General features: G+C 36.8%; 1 pseudogene; it reads right to left on the reverse strand.

The window, feature by feature from the left end:
* Positions 1 to 20,168: 20,168 nt before the first annotated feature.
* On the reverse strand, positions 20,169 to 20,856 carry LOC138170065 (EEF1A lysine methyltransferase 1 pseudogene; annotated as a pseudogene).
* Positions 20,857 to 21,411: the final 555 nt, after the last annotated feature.

Here is a 21,411-nt window from a genome sequence, read left to right on the forward strand (position 1 = left end):
TTGAGAAAAGTTTCATAAATTCTGATTATTGTTTTTCCATGTAGGAATGTAAATAGTTGAACTTTGATAAGTTCCTTATGATTTCTTTTCCCTGTTTACCTTCTCATGCTTCTTGTATCTGAATGTCAAATTTTCTATTCAACCCTGGTTTTTTCATCAAGAATGCTTGAAAGTCCTCTATTCCACTGAATGACCATATTTCCCCCTGAAACATGATACTCAGTTTTGCTGGGTAGGTGATTCTTGGTTTTAATCCCAGCTCCTTTGACCTCTGGTAATATCATATTCCAAGCCCTTTGATCCTTCAATGTAGAAGCTGCCTGGTCCTGTGTTATCCTGATTGTGTTTCCACAGTATTCAAATTGTTTCTTCTTGACTGCTTGTAATATTTTCTCCTTGATCTGGGAACTCCAGTACCTGGCTATAATATTCCTAGGAGTTTTCTTTTTGGGATCTTTTTCAAGAGGTGATTGATGGATTCTTTCAACCTCTATTTTGCCCTCTGGTTCTAAAACATCAGGGCAATTTTCCTTGAGAATTTCTTGAAGGATGATTTCTATGTTCTTTTTTTTGATCATGGCTTTCAGGTAGTCCAATAATTTTAAAATTATCTCTCCTGGATCTATTTTCCAGGTCAGTGGTTTTTCCAATGAGATATTTCACATTGCCTTCTATTTTTTCATTTGTTTGGATCTGTTTAATATTATCTTGATTTCTCATAAAGTCCCTAGCTTCCATTTGGTCCAATCTAATTCTGAAGGAATGATTCTCCTCAGTGAGCTTTTGAGATTCTTTTTACATCTGGCAAATTTGGCTTTTTTAAGGCATTTTTCTCCTCATAGGCTTTTTGAGCCTCTTTTGCCATTTGAGTTAGTTTATTTTTTAAGGTATTATTTTCTTCAGTCAGGCTGTTACCTTGTTTTTCATTATTTTCTTGCATCACTCTCATTTCTCTTCCCAATTTTTCCTCCACTTCTCTTATATGGTTTTCAAAAATCTTTCTTAAGCTCCTCTCTGACCTGTAAGCAGTTCATATTTTTCTTGGAAGCTTTTGGTGCAGGAATTCTGACTTTGTTGTCTTCCTGTCATTCCATGCTTTGATCCTTTTTGTACCCAAAAAGGAATCCAAAATTGGATTGCTGTGCTTGCTTTGCTTCCTTTGCTTGTTCATGCTGCCACTCAATTACTTAACTTATAAGGTTTTTGCCACAGTAGAACTCTGCTTCCAGAGAGGAGAGCTTTGTCCCAAATCACTGGGGTTTTTTCAGCTGCAGAGCTATTAGTTGGCTGCCCCCTCTCAAGCCTCCACACACTTTGGCACCTCCACCCTATATGACAATGTTGATCCAAGTAGGTTAAAGCAAGAGTGATTATCCCTCAGAATGGTTGCTTGGTCCCCCTACAATCTGCAGGCCAGGAGCTCTGAAACAGCCAAGCAGCTGCAACCGACACACCTCAGCCACTTCTCCCTCTGGGGGCAGAGGCTAGATTCCAGGATACCCCATTCCCAAAGTCTACACTGACCTCTCACTTTGTCTTTGGCATTTATGGGTTGATAATTCTGGAAACCACCACAGCTGCTGGTGATCTACTCTCCTGAAGTCCCCCTAGCTTTGGCTGGTCGAGCTGCCCTGAGGCTAAAACCAAGGGCTCCCTCAGGGCTGGGTTTGGTTCCCAGGGCACTGCAATGGACCCTTCCTGCAGGTTTTCCAGGCTGCCTTCAGTGGGAGGTTTGTGGGTTCTGTAGCCCTAAGGTTTGTTTAGAGTCATTTTTATAGGTATTTGAGGTGGTTATGGGGGGAGCGCAGGGAGTTTTCCTGCTTCTATGCTGCCATCTTGGCTCCACCCCTCTTTGGCATAGTTATTGAGTGTTTCTTTAAATCCTCCGACCTCCCACTTCCTCATCCTCCTGAACACCTTTTACCTGCTCCTTCAAAGCATCAGAGCCACACACAGACAGGGCCATGACTATGATATTACTCTTACTGTTCATTTCAGCTGTGTCCTACTCTTTGTGACCCAATTTGAGGTTTTCTTGGCAAATATACGAGAGTGGCTTGCCATTTCCTTCACCAGCTCATTTTTTTCCACATTTATTACTTTCATTTTTAATTTATTTAATAAAACAAGCATTTCCATAACATAGTATAATAAACAAGATGATTGCACGTCTAACTGAAAAATCTATTATGTACAATTTGCTATTCCTTTTAAATACATAATAAAATTATCATCTCATTGTTTTTCTTCCCTCTCCTACTCTCTCCTCCTCTCCCCCCACCCCACCCACCCTAGAGATAACTTCCATTAGACACAAATAGGTGTGCATGTGTATTTATATATGATAAATAGATACACACATATACGTATTTCAGTTCTTTCACTGGATGCAGATGGCATCTTTCTTCAAATGCTCTTCATAGTTCATTTTTGAGTGAATAAGTCATTTTGAAGATCTTCCCTGCCCCTTAATGGGCCTCACTTGGAACCCAACAGGAGGGACTTGATTAGGGGGGAGCCTTGTTTTTCAGAAAGGTCCACACCTTTTGCTACTTTGTAATTAGGCAGTGGGTCACAAAGATTGTGATATCCTCTGACCCTGGAGAAGGCTGCATATACTCTGAGGTGAGGTTTTGCTTTTGGTTTCACTTATGGGAAGAGTTGTGTTATTTGGCCAGATGAAACTGTGGGTAGCCGTTGAGCCCCTGGCTTTGAAAACCCAAATGTTGGTGCTTCTCTCTCTGGTAACTATGTTTGTGTTCATGTGTGCATGTGTATATGTGTGTATGTGTATATGTGTGTATGTAATAGTCAGACAGCTAGAAGCCCTGTCTGCTGAAATTGCTAGTTTTTCTGTCTGTATTTTTTGTCTGCTTGTCATTTCTCTTTGTATTTTTTGAAGTTCAGGGTGCTAACTTTTTCCCCTGAACTAAGTGAATGACATTTATGTTTGATTAAAGTAAGATTGTTAACCCTTTTTGAGTTGCTTTCCTTTAGAAAAGCAGATCAAAACCTGTGCTAGCAGCCATCCTGGTAGACTAGGGTTCTTGCTGTCACAGATGCAGATGGCATCTTTCTTCATATATTCTTTATAGTTAGCTTTTGAGTGAATAAGTCATTTTGGCTGTTATAAATACTAGTCAATATTATAAATGTGGAAACTGAGACAAACAAAGGATTAAGTAAAAGTTAATAAGTGTCTGAGGCTAGATTTGAACTCAGGAAGATGAGTCCTCCCCACTTATCACTGGTCATACCTTGCCAAATCTCAGACCTGGATTACTCCTCCCATCAACTTCCTTCACTCCTATTCATTGCTTCTAAACTAAAAGGAAATCATGCAACCAAATTGACTGGGTCCTCTACAAATTTATGTTACCTAATCTCAATCTGGCCCTCACTACAAGATACTAGGCAGTCTTTTTACTCCTTCATAATTAGAATCTCTATGGCAATCTCCATAACAGCAATTTCAAATCTTCCACTTCAAACTTAAGCCTCACACATCCCCTTTTCCCAACCTCTCCACAGATGGCCTATATTGATATTTCATTGAGAAAATAAAGGTTATTTTTGGTATTCTTTGGCCTAATCTTCTTCTCTACATCTCAAAACTCCTTGGTATCATTCCTCATTCCCTCTTCTTTTACTCTAGTCTGTGATAAAGAAGAAACTGATCACAAGAGAAGGGGTAACGGAAATGTGCCATTGATAGAATAAGAACTAAGGTCCTGTGAGTCCAAGACCTCACCGAGGTCAACCCTTCTACACAAACTTGATTCCATCTTCTCAGAGTAGGCTTTCACAGTAAGTTCCTTGAAGCCTTTGAGTTACCAGTGCCTAGCTACTAGTGTCTGGCACATAGTAGGTGTTTAATAAATGTTAATTGGGGGGGCAGCTAGGTGGCGCAGTGAATAGAAGCACTGGCTCTGGAGTCAGGAGGACCCGAGTTCAAATACAACCTCACACACTTAACACAAAAACTAGCCGTGTGACCCTGGGCAAGTCACTTAACCCAAATTGCCTCCAAAAAGCAAATAAATAAATGTTAATTGATTGATTGAAACACATAGTTTTATTATGATGATAATTTATTATAATTTTGCCTGTATCTACTGCATTTTACAAATGGAGGTACAGATATTAGAACTTTTTTTCCCCAAGTCTGCTCTATGTACTGCCACTAATTTAATCTTCCTGAAATATTGCTTTTATATTATCATCCAATGAAGAATTTACTCTCTTCCCTCAACTATGTATGACTCTAGGTCCTTAGAAGCTACTGTTTTCAATTTAAAAACAAACAAACAAAACTCTTCTGTTGCCTGGACCTATCCATAGAGAATCCTCAGAGCAGGCTGGGAATATCCCTGCTGCTCTTTCAGTATCCTGAGAGTACCAATGCATCACTGATATGTCTATCAATTGTCTCTTATTCTTACTATAAGACTGAACACCTTTTTGTTTAGTTATATACATATATGTGTGTGTTTGTATATGTATACATATACATATATCTGCATACATATAAACATATATGTGTATGTATATATGTATACATATATATCTTCAGGAATGCTTTTATACCATTTCTCATGCCTGAGTGATTAATAACATAGTCAAGCCAACTTATGATTTAAGTTGTCTTTCTATTGTCTTTTGAGTTATCTAAATGGAAAAATGCAATCTAAGTCCCTTTAGGCTTTGTCTGGCTATATCCACTTACAGATATGTCTCCAGGAGAGATGAGGACCAAAGCCCAGAGGCTTTGTCTCTGTCACTTTTCCTTGCCCAGTCTTCTACATTGAAGAGTACAAAAGATTTAAAAATGGAAAACAGGGACCCTGAACCCCAAAGCTGTTAGTTATTAAGCAAATAATTCTTAATGAATTATGAGCAGTTTTAGTCTATCTTACAATGATTAAAGTCAAGAATCATTGGAAGTTTCACCATAAACTAGAGTAATGTCACTAACAGAGAGATCTAAAGCCCTGAATAAAAATGCTTAATCTGAAGAAAGGAATAAACCTAAAGGCATTAGCTGGCTGGAAGGGTCCTAGGCTTTTGTTCTAAAAAAGGGTGGTCTCTGAGCCATAGAATCTCTTGCTAGAGAGATGAACTGCCTCAAAAAGGAAAAGGGCAGGCCATTCCTCAATGGAAGAAAAAAATGCCAAGGAATGTCCCCCATACCCTTGTATCAGCAATGCCATATTCACAATGCCTATAGAGATTACAAATATGCTGATATAATTATCCATCACAAAATACGTCAGGTTTGCCATTTGGGGAAATAAACTAGAAAATTTATTAAGATACCAAAAGACTGAGTCCCAAAACCAGAAAGTGAAAGCCATCAGAGTAGTTATGACATTGGCACAGGTAGATAAAGTAGAAAGCACCCACATTCTCAAGCCTTTAAAACAGAACAGGCTACCTCAGGCAAAGGTCCTCCTTTCCCCACTCACAGCAACCACCCAGTGCGCTCCCAGCAGCTCCGGCCCCTGGCAGTGCTCAGCAGGAGTCCTAACTCAAAAAAAAAAAAAAGGCAACCACAACCGCCGCCAACCGCCAACCGCAGGACCGTTAGCTCGGCTTTTCACTTTCTCTCGCTTTCCGCTTTCTCTTGCTCTGCTATGTCAGCACGTCCATGGGGCATGGGAGATCTTTAAATCCCATAACCCTTACAACCCTCCACAGGCAGTTATTGGTAGTTCACCTGAGGGCATTTGCTTTTCAAAAATAGCCATATTCTATTTTTTAAAGCTCCAACTTCTGTACTAAAAGATCATAAAAGAACCCACCCTTCTTATGAGGAAGAAATAGGCAAGGATTTCACCAGAACCAAAATCTGGGAGCAGAGAGAAGTCCCATAGCCATGTGCTAAGTAATATTATATCTAACATTATCTGGTGGAAACTACTTATATAGCAGAATTTGGCTATTTGATCATTTTTCAGTCACATTCATCTCTTCATGATCCCACTTGGGTTTTCTTGGCAAAGATATGGAGGGATTTGCCATTTCCTTCTCTAGCTCATTTTACAGATGAGGAAACTGAGGCAAATGGGGTAAAGTGACTTGCCTAGGGTCACATAGCTAGGAAGAGTCTGAGGCCAGATTTGAACTAAGGAAGTAACTCCGGGCTTAGCACTCCATCCACTATGACACCTAGCTGCCTATTTGGCCAAAATGTATCTAGCAAAGTTCAACCTAGTAAAGCAACATTCAGTGAAGACAACATACCTAGCAGAGATTACATGAATAGAAGAACAGTGGAGAAATGTGATTTAGAGCTGTTTCTAGCCACAATTCCCAGGGACAACAAAGAGGTCCCTATGTCCAGCAGGAACCAGTTGGAATAATGACATCACCAGAAGACATCAACAACCATATAGTGCCAGAAATGGGAGCTGCCCCTCTCCATGCCAATGCCCTGACCATATGTATTCTCTACTTACATGCTTCTCCCTGTATGTTACCTACAGGTATCTATCCTTCCCACTGATGATATATGTATTTGTGGAAGAATGTGTCCCAGGGTTAGGGTGAGAAATGTTTTATTGTTATTTGAGTTGACATATTGTTGTTGACTCTATAACATCAAATGAAATGCTATTTGAAAAAGTGATTTCACTTTGAATTGTGTCTTCTGATTAAATATTAAAAGCAAAGACCTCAGTAGGAGCTTATGGACTATGATTTTGAGTCGATACGGATCAAGTAAGTATCTTGAATCTGGGGTAGCTGTCTCTGTAGGACCCACACTGATAGTTACGGGTCCTCTCAGGCAATACATATGACTTTGACTCTTCTGAGAGCACATTATCCCATCATTCTTAGCAATGTCTCATTACCATGAAACCTGTGATGTCAAAGAAATGGACTTGTACAAAGAGAGTGAGCAATTTGAGGTCACTGAAAGCCCTGCACAATTTCCCAAAGGTGATCCAGCCTATTTTGCTACTGATGCTCTCTTCTGGGCCCAGATCGATTATCGATCGCTTATAGAATTTGTCCAAGTTATCCATCTTCACAGACTTCCTATCCAGTTATATCACATTTGAGACAGTGTGCATTTTTTAAACCACTTTGATATTTTTACATTTTACAAGGCACTTCCTCTTATTGGCCTTAGGAGGCTTAATAAGAGCTATCATCCCCATTTGCAATGAGGAAGTTGAGGCCCAGAGAGGATATACAACATGGGATCATAGATTTTAGAACTAAGAGGGACCTCAGACATCATCTAGTCCAAACCTTCTGTTTTACAGGTGAGGAAACTGAGGCCTAAAGTGGTAAAGGTACAGTTCCATTTACAGATGAGGAAATAGAAACAGCTATAAGGCAGCATGGGCCTGCAGTCACAAAGACCTGAACTCAGATCTGACCTTTGACAGCTGTGTGACTCTGACAAGTGACATAACCTCTGTCTTCCTCAGTTTCCTCAAATATAACACGGAAACAGGGTTGTTGTGAGGATCAAATGCAGTTATCTGAAAAGCACTTGACTGGCACATTAACCCGTTACATCACAGGCACTTAATAAATGCTTCTTTCATTCCTTAAGTGGGCGGTTAGACAGTTGGTAAGTGAATCAAACAAAATTCAAGTCTGGGTTTGGAGTCAAGGGATGTGGGTTCAAATCCTGGCTCTGACACTCACTACATGTGTGACTTAAGCAAAGTCATTTGTCCACCCTGGGCCTCAGTTACCTTATCTGTAAAATTTGTGGATTAGACTAGATGATCTGTAAGGTCCTTCCCAGGAAGTGGTCAGAACTTGAATCCAAATCTTCTAACTCCAAGTCTGGGGCTCATGCTTTTAAAGTATGTTGACCTTCTGTTGTATAATAAATGAATGCTTAATGGGTTATCAGAAGTAAGCATGAAACCTATATCTTTTAGCCCAACAATGAGTAAATTCAAGATTTGCACAATACATTCAACTCAACATCAATAACTTAAAAACACTTTCTGTATGGGCAGTTTCTACTTCAGTTAAATGTCTTAAATATGAGTTTTATGTTGTGGGAGGCATTAGGGCCAGGAGGAATCTGAAGCTTTCCATTAACTTGCTGCATCTTGGCAACCTCCAACACAACCTCCCCAGCTGCTCTTTGTTTTATTTGCTTGTTGAGCTGAGCTTAAGTCCAAATTCAGCTGTGAATCATTAAAGGGGGGATTTTTCTCAAAACCACTGATTTGTCTTTGGACAACTGGCAGCCACTGCCCATGCCTGTGTGGCATTATTCTCCACGACAAAGCTGTCAGGGACAGAGGCAGACCAGCAGAGGCTGCCAGCTTTAGGCTCGAGCTCCAGGGTAGGTGGTCACTTCTGAGGCCCCTCTGGACCTGTCTTCATTTCAGATCAATCAAAACAAATAAAAAGCAAAGTGCCATTGTAAGGGGAAACACCCTAAGATTATTCCTCTTCTCCTTGGATATTTTGCTTTTCTGCTATTTGTATGGGGAGGCAATGCTCCCACCTGCTTCTGATCTGGGCCAGGAGGGAGGTGGGGATAGTCTGAGATAGTCACTTAGGAAAGAATCTTTTGTTAACCAGAAAATCAGTTCTTTTGCCACTCTTCTTTATAACTATGGTTTACTTTCTCTATTTTCTCTTAAATAGTACTTAACCATATACTTCATAGATGTTTTATTCATGCAGACAAACAGTATCCTTTGTGTGAAGGTACAATAGCTAGAAAGTCAGTGGGTATCATGCAGCTAACCTTTGGTGAAATATATTTTTTTTAAATTGTAGGGTCAATAATAACAACTCTTGTGACTACCTGTGTTTAGGTAGATTTGACCCAATCTGCTTCAACATAAAAATTCATATCTTCAGAACCCAAGAAGCATTTCTCTCCCTTACTTTCTTCAGTTGGAAGGAGATGGGTGTATAATTGGAGAAACATATTATGTCCTCAACAACTGGTTGCAATGTAGTTATTTTTCACCTTTCCTTTTGTATAATGAGCAGATTTCTTAGTTGTGCAGGCACATATACTTTATTAATTCACTGTACCTGTGCTGTGTGTTATGAAGGATTAGAGATGGAAAAAGCAGAATTCCTAGGTTCAGGGTGGCTAGAGTTCTAGTGAGTGTTTATTTTATCTACTTCCCTTCCCTCCCACACAGAGAAAGAAGCAACTTTCCACTTGGCAGGGAAAGGTTGCCGGCACTACCCAGCCTCTTACAATTCTTTATTCAGATGACATTTACATGGATGAGGATGGTCACCAAGGTAGTAGGGCAGGAAAAAAGTGAAAGCATCTTCTATATCACGGAGTATACTTATAGAGAATCAGCCTAAGTCAGAAATATGGTCCTTAAGAGATTACCCCTCTACCTGTCCTGGTCTTTAGAGCTGAAATAGCCCTGGGACTATGAGCTAAAAGAGCTGACTAGATCTCCAGTAAAATGAGGAAGGGAAGAGAAGAGTCCACGTATCATCTGAAGACCAGCTGAGGGAAGTCTAAAAAAGAAAGCATATCCAAAGATCACAGCTCTGCGGCAAGAGCAGCTCCCAGAATATATCAGTGGCATAGAAGAGTAGTAATCAGCAGCGTAAGAGGACGAGAAGGGTTCCTGTGGGGACGCTGCCTTCAGGTCATGAATTGTCCTGTTACATATGTTCTCTCACATGTGTTTTCTGGCCTATATGAGCCCTACATATGTGCTTCCTACATGTACGTTCTCCAGCCATAAATGTCCCCTGGCCAAATATCTTCCCTATCTTAATTTCTCAGCCTTGGATGGTATAACCAACTTTGGGAGAATATATTGCATTGTTTACTGGGAGAATTTATAAAACTTTAAAAAATGAATAACTTGGAAATCATCATCATGAACAATTCCATATACAAGAGACATAAAAAGAGAATTGTACGTGAAACTATGAAGCTATTAGATACAGCTTTATTTTTAAGTATATATTAAATTTAACATGGTGTTTCCAACACTGTCCTACATATCACCGTCGCATCCCAGATCACCACCAGTCATCTTGACTTTTGTCTTGCCACTGTACTTTGATGACTGTGGAGGAGAAAGTGAGACTGACTACTTTATGCAACTCTACCTCACTTAAATCTAATCCACATGTAAGTCTAGATATCATCTACCATATCACTGGTCCTCTTTGAGAACAATGGACAAACAAGAAAACAACAGCAACATATCCCTGTCCCCTTCTGTACTTCTTTATGCTCTCTTGTGTTTATAAATGTTTTATTTTTTTTCCTTTTTAAAAAAATTTCACTATCATTCTGCCCACTTCTCCCTCCTCCTTCAAAATACTGCTCTTATTGAGGGAATTTTTTAAATGCTCATTTTACTGTGATCTTAAATTGTATCTTTTGTTTTGAAATGGAAGTCCCTGGTTCATCTGTCAAAATAAATAACCACATAGGTAGGGGTTTGTGATCATTAATTTGAGTAGATCTGAAACCAAAACAGGTTTTAAAAGTTTGGAAGCAGATGTTACTACTACCTTTCATGTCAACAGAAAAATAGAGATTGCCAAGAGAAATAGGTACAATCAAGTTAAGTGATATCTTTCACTGTAGGTTGACCAATTCTAACCAATGACACAGAAAACACTTATAGTTCCACACTTCCCTCCTCATATACAAACACTTGTCATTAGTTTAAGAAAAAGATGAGAAGACAACAAGTATACCTTATTTCAGGTAAACTACTTAGCAGGGAGAATGTTGGCTTCATTGCATATAGATTAAAAATATGAAGATTTTTTACCATCATAATAATCACAGTGGGTATAAGTAGAAATGACATAATTTTCAAATCTTTACTTGAAAAAAAAAAGTGGGGGAAGATCCTGTGAGCATTTACTTGGTATGGGAGGTTTTACAATGGATCAGCTTCCTAAAGTTGGTGGAACCACTTCCTAAAGTGGTTATGGACCTCCCATGCTCCAAAACCTCTAATGGTTCTCAAATCTCAACTCCTTGCTTTGGATCTACTTTCCCTTAGCCACCGTTATGACTTTTATCCATGCCTCTCCTCACCTTCAAAACCCTGCTCAAACCTCATGTTCACTTAGATTTCCGTGACTATGATGCCACTTGCTAATACAGTTAGTCCTCACACTCAATCATCCCCTTCCTCTATCCTTTGTTGCTTTCTCTTTTTTTTTGTAAACTCATGTCTTTTTTTAGGTTTGATTACTACATTTTGTTTGTTTGTTTTTTTAATATACTACAATTGCTTCCCAACAACCACCATCTAATAGTGCTCTCCCTTATGTAATCAACAATAATAATTTTTTTTAAACAAAACATTTAATCAAAACTGACAGCACTTGAGAGAATATTTGATATTTCACTTCTATGAATTACCACATCTCTATGGAGAAGAAAAAAATGTGTTCCTTTATCAGGGATCTAGAACCAATATTGGTCATTGCATTTGATTGGAATTCTGGTGTCTTTTAGTGGTGTCTCCATTTGTATTACTGTAGAAATAGCGATAGAAAAAACATATTAAAGAAGCCCTTCTCTCTATATTCAGACTGTATTAGTTCTTTCTCTGGAGGTGGATAACACGCTTCATAATGAGTCCTTTGGGATTGTCTTGAATCATTGTATTACTGAAAATAGCTATTGTATTACTGAGAACAAGCCATTCACAGTTGATCATCATAACTATATTGTTGTTATTATGTATGATGTCCTGGTTCTGCTCACTGTATTTTGCATCACTTCGTACAAAGTATGTATCACTTTCCAGGTTTTTCTGAAATCATCCTGTTTGTCATTTCTTATAGTACAATAATATTCCACCACAACCATATACCACAGTTTGTTTAGCCATTGCCCAATTGATGTGCATCCTCAGTTTCTAATGTTTAGGCAGGTTGTGGTAGTTTTTGTTATTCACTGGGTGGAGCATTGGAAGGTATGAATTAAAAATGCACATAAAAATAAATAAGGGAAAACGGTTTAGGAAGCTATTACAATAGTCCAGATCAGGAATGATGATAACTTGAACTAAGGTGGTAACCATGTGAATACAGAAAAGAGAAGACATGTGAAGTGTAGTAGAATCTAAAATATATTCCAACTGATTGGCTATGTGAAGAAGAATGAGGAGTCATTGTGAATATATGTCATAGGAAGAATGGTGGTATCTTCAAAAGAAATAGGGAAGTTTGAAAGGATTGGGTTTGGGAAGAAAGATAACGAATTCTCTTTTGGGCTTGTGACTTTGAGATACCTAAAGGACATTGAGTTTGAAATGTCCACTAAGCAGTTATTGATATAGGATTGGAACTCAGGAGAGAGAATAAAGATTTATAAATAGATTTTGAGTGATTTACATAATGTTGCCAACCAAACCCACTGGAGCTAATCAGATCACCAAGACAAAGGGTATAGAGATAGAAGGGGAAAGGGGGATAGACATCTTGGGGTATGCCACAGGATATGGCTGACTCTTCAGCAAAGAATACTGACAAGCAGTGAGACAAATAGAAGGAGAACCGAAAGAGAATGGTATCCATGGTATCACAAACATTCAGAAAGGAGAGAAAATGCAGGTGGATTGTCAAATGCACAAAGAGAACAAAAAGAAAGGATAGACGTTAGGTTTGGCAATTAAGAGATCATTGCTAACGTTGGAGAGAGCAGTTTAATTTAAGTGATGATGTTGAGAACTATATTGCAAAAGCTTAAGAGTGTGTGGGAAGAAATGAAGTGCAAGAAATAAGGATAACTTTTTTTTCCAGGAGTTTGACTATGAAAAGGAGGTGAAATATAAGATAACTTGAGAAGATAATCGGGTCAACTGAGAGTGTTTTCAAGAACATGGAAGAAATGAGAGAAATAAGTAGATGGTAAGAAACTAGTAGGAAGAGGGAAATGGAAGATTAGCATTTGCTCAAAGAAGTCTTTACATGTTTCTCTAAATTCCTAATATTTGTCATTCTTTGAAGTTCAATAACATATAATTATATCCATATTCCACAATCTATTAAGCTATTCATCACCTTCTTTGTTTAGATTTTTGCTACTGAAAAGTTCTGCTATAAATATTTTGTTTTATATGAACTTTTCTATCATTGACCTCCTTAGGGCACGTTCCCAGTAATGGATTCAAAGTATATGGACAAGTTAATAGTTTTTCTCAAATAATTCCATCTTGTCTTCCAGAATAGTTTTACCAACAGGATATTAATGAGCCTATCTTTCCATAGACCCACCAGCATTTACTACTTTCACACCTTTTATCATCTTTGCTGATTTAATGAGGTGATATCTCTGAGTTATTTTACTTTGTATTTCTTTTTAAAATTTAGTTGAAACCACTATCTTCTTAGAAAAGGAAGTGGTTTTACTTTAATTTTTTCCTCTTTTTTAAGCTTTTATTTAGTATTTAATTTTTCCCTAGTTATATGTAAAAACAATTTTTAACATTCATTTTTCAATTTTTAACATTCATTGCACCCATTTAGACTTGATTTGGGTATATGGTGTTAGATAATGGTCTATGCCCAGTTTCTGCCATACTATATTCCAGTTTTCCCAGCAGTTTTTGTCAAATAGTGTGTTCTTATCCCATAAACTACAGTCTTGGAGTTTATCAAACAATAGATTACTATAGTCATTGACTTCTGAATCTTGAGTGCCTAATCTATTCCATGGATCCACTCCTCTATTCCTCAGCCAGTACCAAGTAGTTTTGATGACTGCTGCTTTATAATGCACATTGAAATCTCATATAGCTACTCCACCTTCCCTAACATTTCTTTTCATTAATTCCCTTGATATTCCGGACCATTTATTCCTCCAAATGAATTTTGTTACTATTTTTTCTAGCTCTATAAAGTAGTTTTTTGGTAAATTAATTGGTATGACACTAAATATATAATTTAATTTAGGTAAAATTGTCATTTTTATTATATTAGCTCAACCCAGCCATGAGCAATCGATAGTTTTCCAGTTAGTTAGATCTGACTTTATTTGTGTGAAAAGTGTTTTGTAGTTGTGGTCATATAGGTCCTGGGTTTTTCTGGCAGGTAGATTCCCAAATATTTTATGATGTCTACAGTAACTTTAAATGGGATTTCTCTTTCTATCTCTTGCTGTTGAATTTCATTGGAAATATATAGGAATGCTGAGGATTTATGTGTGTTTATTTTATATCCTGCAACTTTGCCAAATTTATTTATTGTCTCGAGTAGTTTTTTACTTGATTCTCTAGGATTCTCTAAGTATATCATCATATCATCTGCAAAGAGTGATAACTTGGTCTCTTCTTTGCCTAATTTGATTCCTTTGATTTCTTTTTCTTCTCTAATTGCTACTGTTAACATTTCTAGTACCAGATTGAATAAGAGGGGTGATAGTGGACATCCTTGTTTCACCCCTGATCTTATGGGAAATGCTTCTAGCTTCTCCCCATTACATATAATACTTGCTGATGGCTTTAAATAGATGCTACCTATTATTTTAAGGAAGGCTCCATTTATTCCTATACTTTCTAGTGTTTTAAATAGGAATGGATGTTGTATTTTGTCAAAAGCCTTTTCTGCATCTATTGAGATAATCATGTGGTTTCTGCTAGTTTTATTGTTGATATGATCAATTATACTGATGGTTTTCCTAATATTAAACCATCCTTGCATTCCTGGAATAAATCCTACCTGATCATAGTGTATTATTCTTGAGATAAGTTGCTGTAGTCTTTTTGCTAGTATTTTATTTAGAATTTTTGCATCTATATTCATGAGGGAGATTGGTCTATACTTTTCTTTCTCTGTTTCATCTCTTCCTGATTTAGGTATCAGTACCATATTTGTGTCATAAAAACAATTTGGTAGGACTCTTCTTCACTAATTTTCCCAAATAGTTTGTAGAGTATTGGAATCAATTATTCTTTAAATGTTTGATAGAATTCACTAGTAAATCCATCTGGCCCTGGAGATTTTTTCCTAGGGAGTTGACTGATGGCTTGTTCAATTTCTTTTTCTGAGATGGGGTTATTTAAGTAATTTACTTCCACTTCAGTTAATCTGGGCAACTTGTATTTTTGTAAATATTCATCCATTTCCCTAATATTGTCAAAATTATGTGCATACAACTGGGAAAAATAATTCCTAATTATTGTTTTGATTTCCTCTTTATTAGAGGTAGATTCACCCTTTTCATTTTTTGATACTCATAATTTGGTTTTCTTCTTTCTTTTTTTTTATCATATTGACTAAGGGTCTATCAAGTTTGTTTGTTTGTTTTTCATAAAACCAGCTCTTGGTTTTATTTATTAATTCAATAGTTTTCTTAATTTCAATTTTATTAATCTCTCCTTTGTTTTTCAATATTTCTAATTTAGTATTTAAGTGGGGATTTTGAATTTGTTCTTTTTCTAGGTTTTTCAATTGCATGCCCAATTTGTTGAGCTCCCTTTTCTCTAATTTAATCATGTATGCACTCAGGGATATAAAACTTCCCCTAAGAACTGCCTTTAATGCATCCCACAAATTTTGGTATGTTGTCTCATTATTACCATTCTCTTGAATGAAATTACTGATTGTTTCTATAATTTCTTGTTTGACCCACTCATTCTTTAGGAGTAAATTGCTTGATTTCCCATTAGTTTTTTTAGTCTGTCTTTCCATGGCCCTTTATTGCTATAATTTTTATTGCATCATGATCTTACAAGGATGCATTTAATATTTCTGCCTTACTGCATAGAACTGTGAGGTTTTTATGCCCTAGAACATGGTCAATTTTTGAGTATGTGCCATGCACCTCTGAGAAGAATGTATATTCCTTTTTATCCCCATTCAGTTTTCTCCAGAGATCTATCATACCTATCCTCTCTAAAATCCTGTTCACCTCTCCTGTTCTTATTTATTTTGAGGTTGGATTTATCAAGTTCAGAGAGGGGGAGATTAAGGTCTCCCACTAGTATAGCTTTGCTATCCATTTCTTCCTCTAATTCCTTTACCTTCTCATCTAGGAATTTGGATGCTACACCACTTGGTGCATATATGTTAAGTAGTGATACTGCTTCGTTCTCAATGGTGCCTTTTAACAGGTTATAGTTTCCTTCCTTATCTCTTTTAATTAGGTCAATTTTTGCTTTTGCTTTATCTGAGATAAGGATTGCTACCCCTGCTTTTTTTTACTTTAGCTGAGGCATGATATATTTTACTCCAACCTTTTAGTTTTACCCTGTGTGTATCCCTTTGTTTCAAATGTGTTTCTTGTAAACAGCATATTGTAGAATTATAATTTCTAATCCATTTTGCTTTCCATCTCCATTTTATGGGAGAGTTCATTCCATTCACATTTACAGTTATGATTGTTATCTGTTTCTTTCCCTCCATCCTATTCCCGCCCCTGTTAATGTTCATGTTTTTCCCCCTTCTCCCTTCCCCCCTTAATAGTTTTCCTTTTGACCACCACCTCCCTCAGCATTCCCTTATCAGCCCCCCTCCCTTTTCCTCCCCTTTCCCCTTCTTCCCTCCCTACTAACTACACCCCCCCGTAGTCCTTTCCCCCTCCTACTGCCTGTAAGATATTTTTATACTTAATGAAGTATGTTATTTCTTCTTCACACCAAGAGTGACAGGAACAAATCTCATGCAAAGCTCCTCCATCTCCCCTCTTTCCCTCTAAAATGTTACTTTTTTGGTTTCTTCTCCATAGAGTCCTATGCTTAACTGGTTGCTATTCTCTCCTTGTACCAGAAGCAATGAGGAAAAAGTTCATCTCCCTCCATTCTTTTCCTCTGCTATGCTGTTTTTATGCCTCTTTGTGTGGCATAATTTATCCTTTTCCACTTCATTCATTCCCTTTCTTCCATTGCAGTTCCTTTGTAGCCCTTAACAAGATTGTTTTTAATTGTCATTTTGTGTATTTTATACTCATACCCTCTACTTGTCTGTAACCAGTTTGCTCTTATCAAATAGCAGGGTGTGTGTGTGTGTTTTCCTTGTTTACCTTTCTAAGTTACTGTTGCATCTCGTAATTGGAGGCTGAATTTTCCATTGAGTTCTGGCCTTTTTATCAGGAAGGTCTGGAACTCTGTTATATCATTAAATGACCATCTCTTTGCCTGGAAGAATATGCTCAGTCTCTCTGGGTATGTGATCCTTGGTTGTAACCCAAGCTCTTTTGCCTTCTGGAAAATTGTATCCCACTGCCTCTGATCTTTTAGTGTAAAGGCTGCCAAATCCTGTGCGATCCTCACTGTGGACCCTCGATATTTGAATTGTTTCTTTCTGGCTGCTTGAAGTATTTTCTCTTTTATCTGGTAGTTCTGAAGTTTGGCCACCACATTTCGAGGACTTTTCAGTTTGGTATCTCTTTCAGCAGGTGTCCAGTGGATTCTCTCGATTTCTATTTTACTTGGAGAATGTTGTCCAGCCTCATTTTTTTCTTCATGATTTTCTGGTAGGCCTATGATTCTCAGATTATCTCTCCTGGATCTGTTTTCCAGGTCAGTTATTTTTTCTTTGAGGTATTTTACTTCTTTTTCTAATTTTACATTCTTGTTGTTTTGTATGACTAATTCTTGGTTCCTCATAGAATTATTTGTTTCAATTTGGTTGATCCTAGTTTTTAGCAAATCATTTTCCTTGGTTAATTTTTGGAGCTCCTTTTCTATATCATACACTTTTCTTTTTAGAGAGATGTTTTCTTCATTATGATGTTTTTCTAATTCTGCTATTTTGATTTTGAGAGAATTATCCATTTTGTCTTCTATCTCTCTCATTCGGTTTTCAAAGTTCCTTTTGATCTCATCTAGGAGAGCTTTCTGTGCTTGGGACCCATTCCCTGTTGATGTTTCAGCTGTGGGTGTGGAGTCCACCTTGTCTCCCTCTGAGTTTGGTTCCTCCCTCTGAGGATAGTAGGACTCCAGAGTCTTTGTCTTTGTAGTCAGCTTTCTACCCATTTTGAGGCAGGGCCCTAGCCATGCCCTTCCTCTAGGGATCCCAAGCCTTTACTGTAGAGGGTTTTGCCCTGGGGCAATAGTTACTATGTTTTTGGGGGGAGGGGTGGGAGGGGAGTTGGAGCAGGTGAGGTTCACTCTGTCATCCTGGTCTTTGAAGGTCCTGATAGGGGCTTTTTTTTTTAATTTCTGGGCTATGAAGTGGTAGCCCCAGGAGTATTTGCTGTCCAGGACAGGGGCCCCTGTATTTGGTTCTTACCTTGCTCTTTCCAGTCCCAGCCCTTTGGTGATAGGTCTGGTAGTGGCCCTTGTGGTTGGTGGGACGACTTGCCCTCCAAGTTGATCAGGCCCCTTCCAGGCCTTAAATATTTATTGCCATAACTTCTTAGCTAAAATTTACTTAATTTTTCATCAATAATTAGTGATTAGTGATCAATAATTCATCAGTAATTAGTGATTATAGTTTTCTTTATCTACTTTATCCTTTCTGGCATGAGTATTAGCATTGCATTTGCAACATTAAAAAATATTACTAGAATGCTTTCTTCATTATTAACAATTTTGAAGAATAAGTATTACTCTTTAAGCATCTGAGGAAATGCAATTTTAAAGCTACATACACTACCTTGACTCTTCTTTACGGCATACTTATTTTCTCTTTAAGATTGGATTAGTATTTCTGTTTTGTTATATTTTTATCTATTTGCTATATGTGTGTTTTTTATGTTATATATTATATTTATTGTCTGTATTATTACATGTTATATGTATTATCTATTGCTGTGGTTGTCATCTATGTCCTTTAAATTCTTAGTTTTGTGATCATATAATTGTGAAGATTATATTTGTTTCCATTTTATTTACTTTAAATTTATCACATCCATTTTTATTTTGGCATCTTGATTTTACTTCTTCAAGTTAATTAATAGTTTGTCAGTTTCATTAGTACCTTTTAAAATAGTCTTTAATTCAATCATCACTGCAGTAATCATTTTAATTATTACCTCATTCTATTACTTTTAACTTTTCTTTTTGAAAGTCCTTTTGGGGTTATTTGTTGATATTCTGATTTTTTCTATATATATTTTCAGAAATAATGTTTCTTCCAATTACTATTACATCCCCAAAATACTGGTATGCTATCTCATTGTTCTCATCTTCTGTAAAATAATTAATTACTATATCTATGGGTTGTTTATTCATCAACTCATAATTTAGGATGTTATTATTTAGCATTCTGTTAGGAGGGTATCTTTTCTACATGTTTCCTTAATGTTTTGCTATTTTATTGCATTATTATGATTAAAGTATATATTTAATATGTCTAACAATTATTTAAGCTATCTTTATGCTTTATCACGTGATCATTTTTGTAAAGGTGCCACGTGATACAGCAAAATTTGTATCATCTTTAATATTCCTATTCGCTCAAACCAAAAGTCTTTCAAATTAAAATTTTACAACCATCCTTTGAGTTTTGTATTTTCTTTGTTGATTATTTCTGTCATCCAATTTGGTAAGATCATTAAACTCTTTAAGAATTATTGTTATTACCAATGTCTTTTTGAAATTCATTTAGCTTATGCTTTAAGAACTGAGATGCTGTGCCATTTGGTGCATATATTTAATTATGCTATTATTTTATAGTATATGACGCCTTGAAGTACAATATAATTTTCCTATTTGTCTCCCTTATCACCATCAGTTTTCATTATTTCCATATCTGAAATCATGATTGCAATTCCTGGATTGCCCACATAACAATAAATCTTATTCTAGCCCTTCATTTTCACTCTATGTATCACTGTAATTTAAATGTATTTCTGATGTGCAGCAAATTTTGGAGGACTTTTTCTTATTCATTATTCATTGTTACATTCTTATGTTATTTAGAAATTTAGTCCATTCACATTTTGAGAGAAGTGATATCAAGAATCATGGTCCAAATTAACAAAGAGACTGAAATATTAATCTGATCTCAAAAAGAGAACATTAACTGGAGACTAAGGGGAAGCTTATCAATTGTGTGATGACTGAGCCAACTGTGGCATATGAATATAACGGGCTACTATTGTACTGTAAGATCAAATTAGTTAGTGTACACAAACTGCTTCACAAACTTTCAAGTGCTATATAAATACTGGTTGTATAAGAAGTGATGAATCAGTTAATATGCAGAATGAAGTGAATAGAATCTGGAAAACAATTTATATAATAATGACATGAGAAAGACAAATTTTTTTTAATGGTGGAGATGCCCTTTTAATAGGAGTACCATGAACAGCTGACTTCAGAATTCAGTCTAGAATCATAACTAACATAACATTGAAACTCATTTGCCAAATTTCGAGTGTGTTTTGGAATAAATCTGTACATCTTCACCCCAAGAAGTTCTGTTGCCTCTTTCTCCATGATGGCACCTGTGCAAAGCAGAATCTTTCCTTGTGTCAGATACTTGATTGTTTCTGCTGTTTTTCTGAGACATTCTTCAGAAAGGTAAGGTGGATCAGTGATTAACAATGTCAAAACTATGTGGAGTAAGCTTTTCTGGCAAATTTAAAGGATCATTGTAATCATAGTAGATGAACTCCTCTCCATATACAACAAATCTTTTGTCATATTCCAAGATACACACTGAAAAGTCTTCACCATTCAACTCTCTCAATTTCTGGTAAACACTGGGGGCACTGACACATGCTATCCTTCCACCTTTACCAGCAGCTATAATAACTCCAGTAGCTATTCATAATGCTGTTTCTTCATTGTACCAAAACTGACTCAATTGCCAATTTTCTTCTATTACCCCAATATTATATTTATTATCTTCATGAGGGTCAGTCTTTCGCTGCTGCTGTTCATCATAAAATTCCTGCAGAGCTGCTAGGGTATGTGAAGAAAGCTGAGGGATGTCATCATCATCATCAGAATCACCCATTTCAACCACACACGCCACCAACAATTCTTCAACGCGCCTGAAGAAAGAGCCTGGGAAGTGCGGGCGCAGAGGTGTTGTGCTCAGGTCCGCGAGAAAGACAAATTTTGAAAGACTTAGAAACTCTAATCAACCCCAACAACCAATCATGATTCCAAAGGACTCCAAAATATCTCCTGATAGAGAAGTGATGGAATAAGATTGCATATTGAGACATTTTTTTTTGGACATAGCCAATAAAGAAATTTATTTTGTGTGACCATGAATATTCATTATCAGGATTTTGGTTTTTCTTTTTCTCAGTGGGATGGATGAGGGAGGAGGAGGAGAATAAATTTTTGTCAAATGAAATAATTTTTTTTATTTTTTTAAATTAAAATTAAATTTAAAAAAATTTTTAAAGAATAGCATATTCGAATTTTTCTTCTGATTTCTCATATCCAATGAATATTCTTAGAAGATTGATGGTATTTTTCTTTGGAAAGCTAAGGGTGCTTCCTCCTAGTTGCCTACAATATTTGTTATTTAACAATGAATACTAAAAGCTTGACAACACTA

The sequence above is a fragment of the Petaurus breviceps genome, unplaced genomic scaffold, assembly GCF_028583685.1.
Source record: "Petaurus breviceps papuanus isolate PSGF00001 unplaced genomic scaffold, PetGlider_PUasm1.0 38, whole genome shotgun sequence".
In the NCBI taxonomy this organism is placed as follows: Eukaryota; Metazoa; Chordata; class Mammalia; order Diprotodontia; family Petauridae; genus Petaurus; species Petaurus breviceps.